The sequence below is a fragment of the Galendromus occidentalis genome, unplaced genomic scaffold (assembly GCF_000255335.2).
Source record: "Galendromus occidentalis unplaced genomic scaffold, Mocc_1.1 scf7180000077529, whole genome shotgun sequence".
In the NCBI taxonomy this organism is placed as follows: Eukaryota; Metazoa; Arthropoda; class Arachnida; order Mesostigmata; family Phytoseiidae; genus Galendromus; species Galendromus occidentalis.
The window spans coordinates 623,554-633,672 of NW_003805517.1; the positions used below are offsets into that span (position 1 = coordinate 623,554).

At 51.3% G+C, this 10,119-nt stretch overlaps 1 pseudogene; it reads left to right on the plus strand.

The window, feature by feature from the left end:
* Positions 1-2,321: 2,321 nt before the first annotated feature.
* Positions 2,322-4,898, plus strand: LOC100906284 (uncharacterized protein K02A2.6-like; annotated as a pseudogene).
* The last annotated feature ends 5,221 nt before the right edge of the window (positions 4,899-10,119 follow it).

Sequence of the window (10,119 nt, forward strand, 5' to 3'; positions counted from 1 at the left end):
AACTCGAGACGTTCGAAAAATTGCGGTCTGATTGTGCAGGTAATGGGAACCCTCGGTTCCGGGGGAGGTGGTCCTTGGTCCGTTGCTCCGGTGGTCCCATTGCGCGTTAAGAATGGTATAGACTTCTATGGGGGGAGAATCGGTCCCAAAGAAAAGTGGTCCGAAACCTCAGGTGGTCCCTTTGTGCGATGGTCCCTCAAGTCAGGTTTCACTGTAGGACTTCGATGGCGTCGGAATTTTTGGCTCTCGGGAATCCTGGCTCCCGAAACTCCGGCTTCCGCGATTCTGGCTTCTGAAAATGCAGGCTTTTGGAGTTCTGGCATCTGAGAATCCTGGCTTCTGAGAATCCCGGCTCTTGAGAATTCTGGCTCCTAGGATTGGGGCTCCTCGGATTCCGGCTTCTCGAAATTCCGGCTCCCGCGAATCCGGCTTCCGAAATTCCGGCTCCCGCGAATCCGGCTTCCGAAATTCGGGCTCCTGAGGGTGAATCCCTCTGTTCTCGTGAATCATTAGGAATCGATCCCTCGGAATGACATCTTCGTCCCCCACATATCCGAGCGCAACTTCATTGGCAGCAGCGGCATTGTATCGTCGTTGATCGTCAGTGGAGCTCTGATTGAATACCGTGCGCACAGGTCGAGAATCGCGACCTTCAGCTCAAGCTTTGCGGGCTCCATCTTCTACAGCCTGAGACATAAGTCGGAGAGCTAGGACGTGTAGATTGGACTCTTTTAAGATCTCGTGTGAGGTGGCGGATATGTTCTCCTGACAGCTTTGATTCACAGCCCGTCTAGCGAGTTCTTCAGCAGCGGCTCCCGTGTCCATGATTCGAACTTGGGCGCATTGGGCTTGCTGGCCTGTTGGCGGTCGAAGTCTTCCGATTGTGTGATACACTTGGCCGTGCACTCGGAAACAATACGGATCGAATCCTTGAGGAATATCCACATGAGCAGCCATTGAGGCCATGGCGAGGGCGTTGTTGTAACTACGTATGTCGAGGCCGAAGTTCTTCGATTTTCCATCGTGACCGGTGAAAAGACCGCGACACTTTATCCGACGCGCAACACATGGCAGAAGCAAAGCGTCCGGCTGTAGTTTTTTCGGCTCCGAAATGAAGCGCGCTACATCCGATGCATTCTTCGACCATGGGACCTAGGTGGTGAAATGTCGTTGGCCGACACTGATAATAATCGCTGAGTCTCTTTCACTTTAGGCATGATGAAACTGAGCTCTAATCACTAATCAGAGATTAACTTCGTTGCTGATTCGCTTGAAGGCAATGCAAGAGGTCTCTCGAGGTGACGAAGACCACGAGCAAAATGGAAAATGTGCGGCGGGCGACAAAGATATTCAAGTTTCTCGGAGATTTCTCAGACCCTGTGAGCGTGTCAAGAACCGGATTAAATAGTATTGGAGAAGAGATTCTTCAGAGTCGTGCGTCTGAATAGGTTCGCGGCACCCGTGAGTTGATCGCTTCATCGGACGCGAACTGACGGACGGACAGAGACAGTGACTTCATTATATGGGGGGAGGGAATCTTGGATTGAGTTCATCCGCGGATCGATTACCCTTGGAAGTCTTTGACTCGATCGGAGTTTGATTGGTGAAGGGTTGCGATATCTTCCAGCTGTCAAGATGGTCCACGGAAGCGAGAGCGACGACGAGAGTTCGAGGCTGACGTTTTGGGATTATTCGCGTGGAACTTCGCTCGTGTTAGATTGAGCGGAATACAATCGCCCGCGATGCCGAGGCGTAGGCCTCTAGATGCTTTGCGATCTTTTCTCTACCCCTGAATCCGACTTGGGATCATCACCTATCTTAAGCTGCACACATGGTAGAAGATTGCGTCAATGGGAAGTATAAATTATTCACTCATGCTCCTGCAGAGAACCGCAGCTCAGCTCATTGAGCACGCCTACTTCGGTGTATCTTCAACGCTCAGTGCTATCGATGTGAATCTCGATATTCTGCGAGACTTATCAAGCTCTTCCCGTACTGACCGCCGCAATGTTTCCCGTGGACATTCGTCGAGATTTCCGTCAGGATTGCCGACAGGACCATCCAGGAAACCTTTCCCGGAGTTTCGATCCCGGCCCATGCAAGTACAACAACGGTAGAGAACAACGGCATCGGGGAAAAAAGACTGAGAGCGAAGTTCGGAGAAATGGCTCTAATTTAATCCAAAAGTCCGATCAGATACGACTCAAACACCTGCAGTCAACAAAATTCTCATTGTTATTATTTAGGACTTTCCCCGCAATTGGAGTTCGGAGGGGTAGCCGATAGCACCCGCGCTGAAGGGTGCTATCGAACATTATCCGCTTCCGACTGCTGAAGACATCTTCAGTACGCTCAACGGCGGGAAGTGGTTCTCCCAAATAGATCTCACAGAGGCCTATCTACAGGTTCCAGATGAGGAGAGTTCGCAGCTGATGCTCACGATCAACATACCCAAAGGTCTATACAAAGTGAAGCGCCTTCCATTTGGAATCAAGACGGCGCCGATATTTTCCAGAGAGTCATGGACGAGCTCACCGCGGGTCTAGAAGGCACGATGGCATATCTTGACGATATCGTCGTGACGGGATCGACCAGAGAGGAACATCGAACTAGATTGGTGGCGGTGATGAAGCGTCTTCGCGAATTCGGGCTACGCGTGAAGCTGGAAAAGTGCAGTTTCTTGCGAGAGGAGATCAAGTACCTCGGATTCATCATTAACGCGGAGGGCAGGCGTCCTGATCCGAAGAAGGTTCTGCCCATTATCGATATGCCACCACTACGAGCTACGAGCGTTTCTGGGAATGTTAACTTTCTATGCCGCGTTCATTCCTGAGATGAAGAGCCTGAAGGCGCCTTTGGTCGAGCTTCTGAAGAAAGACGCTAAGTTCACCTGGTCGACTGAGTGTCAGGAAGTTTTCGTCAGAGCCAAGGAAATTCTTCAGTCCGATTTGTTGTTGATGCACTACAATCCGACTCTACCGATCATAGTCTCAGCAGATGCTTCCCAGAAAGCGATCGGAGGTGTTCTGATGCACGAATTTCCCGACGGATCGCGAAAGGCTGTCTCTCACATCGCGAGAACGTTGACGCAGACGGAGCAGCGTTGCGGTCAAATAGAGAAAGAGGCGCTAGCTCTGGTTCATGCTGTCAGGAAATTCCACAAGTTCCTGTTCGGACGGAGATTCATCTTGAATACGGACCATAAACCGCTCCTATCGATATTCGGCTCACACAAGGGAGTACCAGCTCACTCAGCTAACAGGTTACAGCGTTGGGCGGTTATACTCCTCGGCTACGATTTCGAGCTGAAGTACAAGAATACGAAAGATTTTGGTGAAGCCGATGCTTTATCTCGTCTGATTGAGGAGCGAAGCGCGGAAGAGCCATTGGTGGATTCTGTTATCGCGGCTGTCGAAGCGGATGTTCGGAGTGATTTCAGCCACAGCGTTTCGCAGCTTCCGACGACAGTGGAAAAGATACAACAGGAGACCGCGGCAGACGCAGTACTGACTGAGGCGGTTTCTTACGTCAACCAGGGAAAATGGTCGATCATCAAGCGCGACAGTCCTTTGTTTCCACTGTACTCCAGACGAGAAACCTTGGCAACGGTTAACGACTGACTGATGATGTCAAATCGGGTGGTTATTCCGTCGTCTCTGCGTTCAAAAGTACTGGGACTACTCCACGATGGACACCCGGGAATCAACCGAATGAAAGCTTTGGCTAGAAGCTATGTTTATTGGCCGGGTATTGACAAGGATGTCGAGCTCCTGGTAAGGAAGTGCGAACCCTGCCAGCTGGCCGGGAAGCTTCCAACAAAGATTCCGCTGGGACCGTGGAGAGACACCGGCATACCGTGGTCAAGGGTACATGCGGATACAGCCGGACCGTCCTATGGAAGATATTTTCTCGTGGTCGTGGATTCGTTTTCCGAATGGCCCGAGGTCTTCGAAATGAAGCGGACGACTTCAGCCGCTCTCATAAGGATTTTCGAGGAAATTTTTGCAAGATTCGGAAACCCTTCAACACTGGTGACGGATAACGGGCCCCAGTTTCGGTCTTCCGAGTTCCAAAAATTTTGCGAAGCGAGAGGCATGAAACGGATGTTTTCTTCGCCGGGTCACCCTCAATCTAACGGACAGGCGGAACGTTTCGTCGATACTCTCAAGCGGACGCTCAAGAAACTTGGAGGGGAAGAATCGGTGACGCAAAACCTGCAAAAGTTCCTTTCGACCTATCGTAATACGCCATCCGTCGCTTGTCCAGGAGGAAAAGCTCCAGCAGAAGTTCTCCTGGGACACAAACCGCGAACCGTTCTTCAGATGCTGATTCCGTCGGAAAGTACCGAGCGGCATGACAGAACTGGTTACCAACTCGAGATGAAGCGCAACTTCGATGATCACCACGGCGCGCATTCTCGATCATACTCTCCAGAGACTTCTGTCTTCACGACGTTTCACGAAGGGAATCGCACGAAGTGGAAGGCCGCGATCATCAAGAAAAAGTTGGGTTCAACGATGTACCAGGTGGAGATGGGTGGTCAGGCGCACGTACGACACGCAAACCAAATGAAACGCCGGTACGCGACTGCCGCACAAGCGAAGGCTCCTCCCACATGGGACGAATTCGGCCTGGAACTCGCGCGAGAACTGCCCGAGGTCATCGAAAACCCAGTGTCAACCGATGCGAACGAAGAGACGATTTCTGAGGATTGGTCGTTGATGTCGTTCCGTGAAATGCCGGGAACGCCGAGTTCCACGGAGAGTCCTTCTCCGGAACGAGCCGCTTCGCCCGTAGCGGAGTCGACTCCAGTGAACGCGGTTGTTCGTCGATCCGGTCGGATTCGCATGGCTCCAGCAAAGCTACAAGTAGACATGTCCAGTTCGCCGCGCTACTGAGAAGAGCGCGTGGCTAGGGGAACATGCGCGTGGCTAGCATTTCAGTCAACTATAGCGCTGCCGAGTCTATGGGAACCGCCGCCCACCGTATCGGAATGTAGGAAGGGTCTAGTCTATACGCCTTTTTGTCAGACCTGTTCTTTCCGCTTCTTTCCGCGTGGAATGTCTATTCATGTTCGATTTAGACAAAATTAAACATGAACTCTCAGGCATTTTACATGAACAAGCGAGGAGACGGGAAAGCCGGGGAACGGGAGAGCGGGGGAACTGAGAGCGGCAACCAGGTTCCTCCAGACCGGAGCTCCCTGACACACCCAATCAGGGAATGGGATTGCCTCCCGTTTTGGGCTCCGTCTCCTGAGCTCTCCGCTCTTCTCTTCCCAGTTCCTCAGCTGGAGCTCCTTTCCCGGAGCTCGAATTAGTACCTGGCTTATTCGAGCACTTCAACGGTGGAGCCCTTCGCACTCGCATCTTCACGTTCCCGGCGCCGCTGTCGTCACGTCTCAGGCTTATTTCCTGAGCTCGTAGACTTCCAGAGTATGAAAGCACGGCGCGGAATGACGGAAACGGGAGGTTTCTCGATGAACCTTCATCATTCCGCCCTCCGCACCACTTCGTCTAGTGTCTAGTAAGCCTGTCTGAGGAATCAAGATCATAATGATAACTTTTCGAAACGGATTCCTGCGAGCGGGGACTCCTGGGAGATCTTGAAGTTTGAATTGCTTTTCAATGAGATCCTGAACGTCGCTGAAAATTCATGCGGGGACACTTCTTCTCGGATGACACATCCTGGAACGGAATATCCTATTATTGCTTAGAGCTTCAACCTTGTTCAGCGCTTCGCTCTCCCCTCGAGGAGGATTCATTCAAGAATCGGTGCCCAATAGATTCAGCACACGAGCTTATTTGAGATGGAGGCTCTCCCTCAAACATTCCATATGGAGAAGGGATTACATTCGGCTGACGCGCGGACCGGAATTCGGAGCGTCGCGTTGACGTCCCATCGCACGTCGGAACCATGGTCCCGGATTAATTTCCGGAAATCTGTGTCGCAACCAGACGCGTCTAGGTGCTGCGAAGCTTACATGCAATTGATCTGTCGACCGGCGCTTCGATGAGCCAGCGCGGCGCCGGCAGGGCATTTCATAGCGTTTCGTACCCCAAGCTCTAATAATTCCCGGATGTCGGTGAATGAATGAGGCGGGGATAATAAGCTTTCATTCCAAAATCCTCGATCAAATGAGACGGTGCCGGCAATGGATTAGCACTTCAGCACTCCACGAGACCTCGGAGCGCTTCTTCGGAACAGTTGTGAGCGCAAATTCCCAGACAGATCTTCAGCCTTCGAGATAGAGATGCAATTTCGCCTTCAAAACTATGCGCACCACGGAATTGAGCAAAAGTATAACATCTTCGGCACAGTCGAACATGAGATCACGAACGACGGTCTCCCCGCAGTCGATTCCTTCCCGAACGAGGGGTATCCCAGCCCGTTTCGTTAAGCAAACACCCTTCCGACAGTACTGCTGCCTGACAGAAGTGTCCCGTAGGTGGATGTCCAGTAAGTTTCTCGTGACTGCGTACAGCTTCCTCCAGTGTGAGACATTCTTGGGTGGACAATTGGGCCTGATGGCGTCGAAGTTGAAAGTTACTAAGGTCCACTTACAGCATATCGGCCACCAAAGGTCTAAGACACTCGAGGCATTCTTCCCGAAAGCTGTGGCTTTAGATATGAGGCTGAACATGCATTTCTCAATGAAGATCTTCGCCAAGCGTATCATATTCAATTTCCGGTGCTTGGTGACGATGTTCAAGTTCATTGCGCAGGGATCGAACTTCTGCGAAGCGATCGCTCCTGCGTCCTCCGCCATCACGAGTGGTCCGAGCTCGAGTAGTATGATGATGACGAACATTGTGTTCTCGGTGGAGGATTCACTGCAAATGTGTCCTCGGAATTCTAGGTTGTGAGGGGCCGAGCTCCCTAGCACGAAGGAATATATTTATCTAAAGATCTGTGATTGGATTCGTCCGCGGATCGATTATCCTTGGAAGTCTTTGACTCGATCGGAGTTTGATTGGTGAAGGGTTGCGATATCTTCCAGCTGTCAAGATGATCCACGGAAGCGAGAGCGACGACGAGAGTTCGAGGCTGACGTTTTGGGATTATATGCGTGGAACTTCGCTCGTGGTGGATTGAGCGGAATCCAATCTAGAACAGGTGCTCCCATAACCCTCGGATGATGGAACGATGACAGGCGCAAGTTGCGTACACCAAGCGTCTGGCCGGACGCCTGAGTGAACAGATCCGACGGCTGAAACGCCAAGTCACAGCGGATCGACTGGCCTCTACCGTGGACTCTGCTCGATCGGATAACTCCGGGACAGGTAATTTTCCTCTAATTAAATGAAGGATCCGAGAAAGCCGGTACAATTAGCGGGATAAAACAAAACAAACGGGGAGATTGAGAGCTCCATCTATCGCTCGCCATCCGCTGCGCTGATATGGACTCATTAGAGGTACCCCTCGGGAGGAAGACGTTCGCTCGTGGTTCCCAGGGTGCTATTCCTCGGAGCTTCTCGCTCGCGATGCTGAGGCGTAGGCCTCCCTGAATCCGACTTGGGATCATCAAATCATCACCTATCTTTAGCTGCGCACAAGGTAGAAGATTACGACAATGGGAAGTATGAATAATTGCTTGTGCATTTGAACCGAAGTTCCACCATCCACTCGGTGGAACTTCCGCAAGAGGAGGTACGCCTCCTCGAGGTACGCACTCATGCTCCTGCAGAGCACCGCAGCTCAGCTCATTGAGCACGCCTACTTCGGTGTATCTTCAACGCTCAGAGCTATCGATGTGAATCTCAATATTCTGCGAGACTTATCAAGCTCTTCCCGTGCTGACTGCCGCCATGTTTCCCGTGAACATTTGTTGAGATTTCCGTCAGGATTGCCGACAGGACCATCCAGGGAACATTTCCCGGAGTTTTGATCTCGGCCAATGCAAGTACAACAACGGTAGAGAACAATTGCATTGGGGAAAAAAGACTGAGAGCGAAGTTCGGAGAAATGGCTCTAAAATCCAAAATTCCGATCAGATATGACTCATACACCTGCAGTCAAGAAAATTCTCATTGTTATTATTTAGGACTTTCCACCGCAATTGGAGTTCGATGGACACTTGCGCAAAAGTCCTCCTTCGTTCCAGATTCAGAGGTCCTCCCGACTGAAGGACTTTTCAGAGCTAGCACACTCACGTCAGACAAACATTTGGTGATGTCTGATCGAATTCGCACCACTCCTCGGGAACCACCCTGAATGCCAACTCCGGAGGGCTGTTTTCCCACGAGACGCCAGCTCGCAGAGCCACGAATGGTGTAGCTTAGAGAAGCCCGTGAGTAGAGCATATTCTGAGCAACTAATCGTAAGTTTTAAACGGCAAAGACTGGGCGTCTCAACGGGCCGCCTGAAGGGGCCGTTTATATCCACCCGTTTCTGAACGGGTCCGGAAAATCGTTGTTTTTTACTATACAACAGTCCAAAATGACCCGACCATTTGGCCCTTACTCTAATCATCAGTCATCAAACATGATAATGATGCAAGAAATATATTTATTATAGATCAGATATCCTCCGACTCCGGAGGGCACTTTGAGTAAAAGTTTCTGAGAAGCACGAGGCTTGTGAATGTGCCCTCGCTTAATCGGCCCCTAGAGTAATGTCGAAAATGTCTCGCCCGACTGAACAATCTTTCGGACGCCACACTGGTCGGCAGAACCATCCTTACGTTGCGGTCGAATTCCTCCGGGAAAATAGCCGACACGTGTTCATGCTGGCGGAGCTTCATAAGAGACTCTCTGGACGCTATGAGAGACGCGCATAAGTTATCCACTTCTTGAGGAGTGCTGCCATTCTTCTCGCCGAGCCAGAGCACGCATTGCGTCCTGAGTTCTTCCTCTACCGTCGTTCCCGCCGGGGTTCCGTTTTCTCTTCGAAAATCGTCCAGAATTCTATCAATCCGCTGCTCCTCGTCCGTCGCGCCCAAATTGGGATGAATGAATCGGATGAACTTAGAGGCCACACCGCGTCTCTGGCTGATTCGGTGAATCAGATTGTGTTTCATTTCTCGTGCTAGATGGCACTGGAGGCCATCGATGTAGTTGAGAAGACCCTGGAACAAGAAGAATCCAAGAAACTGAGCTAAAGAAGAAGAGCTCTCGGGAATCTTATGCGATTGGTGTCCGATAGGGCGAGCCCACGCATCCATGAGATCCCCCAGAGTTTCGCTAGTATCGAGTCATCGCTCCTAGTCTTCAAGGGAGAAGGTGATGGCCTTCTTCATCGCCCGTTCATATCACGTGGGACCTCTACCGGTGAGTGCGCCAGGCACGTTCGAATACGCATGCTTGTCTTCCGAGAGAGTGTTGTCTTTATCTCGCGGAATCGACTTCAGCAGGGTGATCGATGTGGCTCACTCATTATCATCTGCTTCGCTCTCCAGCCACTCCAGACTCCCGACGAACCCCCCATCTCTTCTCAGGTTTCAGGCCCAGCCTAGTCCGAATACTTGGTGGCAACGTTGATATGATCTCTGCTGACATTCAGAGAGTGAAGACCGAGGACATCGTCGAAATCCCGGGCGTAGAGCTCAAGGATGCAAAATGCAAGCTCAGCGTACGCTCTAATCGCCCGGAAGCTCCGACAGGGCTCCTCTGACCTCCGAGCACTATTCATCTGCAGTTTCCTGAAGTCAACCTATCCTATGAGGACATCCTATTTGGATACTTCCTCGATGACGGAACCCCATCTCATCGGAGCCTTGCAACTCGCTCGATTGGTGAAATCCAGAAGCTCACCGACTCACCGGGAACCGGGAGGAAGAAACTCGAGAACCGGGATTCCGCATATCAATACATTGCGCTGTCGTCACCGCGAGCTATCTACACTCATGGCGTTTTCTGGGGAGGTACGGATATACTCCCCGAAATCTTTGCCATAATATAATAATGATGATATGATATCATCTTCAAAAAAATTTGAAGAGAAAGCGGAGCTCTCCAGATACCTCGAGGATCACATCAGCGTCGACGAGAGTCGCTGTATCCTTCGACAGCTCTAACGTGGCTCCCTTGACCGGTCCCAGGACGCTGACAATCTCCTTGATCTGCCTTACTTGCTGTCTCCTGAGGAGGAAGTCTCGGCTTTGCTCAGCGAAGATCTTTT